This window comes from Octodon degus, unplaced genomic scaffold (genome assembly GCF_000260255.1).
Source record: "Octodon degus isolate 3935 unplaced genomic scaffold, OctDeg1.0 scaffold00031, whole genome shotgun sequence".
In the NCBI taxonomy this organism is placed as follows: Eukaryota; Metazoa; Chordata; class Mammalia; order Rodentia; family Octodontidae; genus Octodon; species Octodon degus.
In genome coordinates, this window is record NW_004524607.1 from 17,403,836 (window position 1) to 17,404,781 (window position 946).

The following is a 946-nucleotide window of genomic DNA, read 5'->3' on the forward strand; positions in this document are numbered from 1 at the left end:
TTTCGTCAGTGTCTGACATGAGGATGAGTCACGGCCATTGCTTGACCAATTTGACCTTAAGCAATGTTTCTTTTCTTTTCTTTTTTTTCCGGAACCAAGGATTGAACTCAGGCCCTCACGGTTGCCAGGGAAGCGCTTATTCCACTGAGCCATCTCCCCGGCCCCTAGAGCAGCAACTTTAAGAGCCATTTTCTGGTCTCTCCCCACCCTTCTCTGCATAGGGATGGCTCCTTCACTCTTGTACCCACAGAGAGGGTAGAGAGACACAGTAGGCCCGGCATGGGGGTGCACGCCTGTAGTCCCAGCACTGTTTTTTTTTTTTTTTTTTTCTCAGATCTGGGAATTGAACTCAGGCCCTTGCACTTGCCAGGCAAGCCCTTTTGCTACTGAGCCATCTTCCCAGCCCCAGTCCCAGCACTCTGGAAGGCCAAGGTTGGAGGATTGCAAATTCAAGCCCAGTCTAAGGAACTTAATGACTTAGTGAGGTCTTGGCTCAGAATAAAAAGTTTAAAAAGGGCTGGTGATATAGCACAGTGTGAAGGCCCTGGGATCCAATCCCTGGTGACAAATTGATAAGAAAAAATAACATTAAAAATTTAAAAAGGCCAGGTAAGGTGGTGTGTGCCTGTAATCCCAGCACTCAGGAGGCTGAGGTAGAAGAATTGCCATGAGTTTGAGGTGAGCCTGGGCTATGTAGTGAGCCTGAACTGTATAGTGAGATCCTGTCTTAGAAGAAGAAGAAGAAGAAGAAGAAGAAGAAGAAGAAGAAGAAGAAGAAGAAGAAGAAGAAGAAGAAGAAGAAGAAGAAGAAGAGGAGGAGGAGGCTGTGGAGTTAGTTCAGTGAACTAAGCACCAGCTTAGGCAAGCACAGGTACCGGATTCTATCTCTAACATGCCACGCTGGCCCTGCCTCTGGGTGAATTGAGCCAGCCTCCGAGTCCAGGCT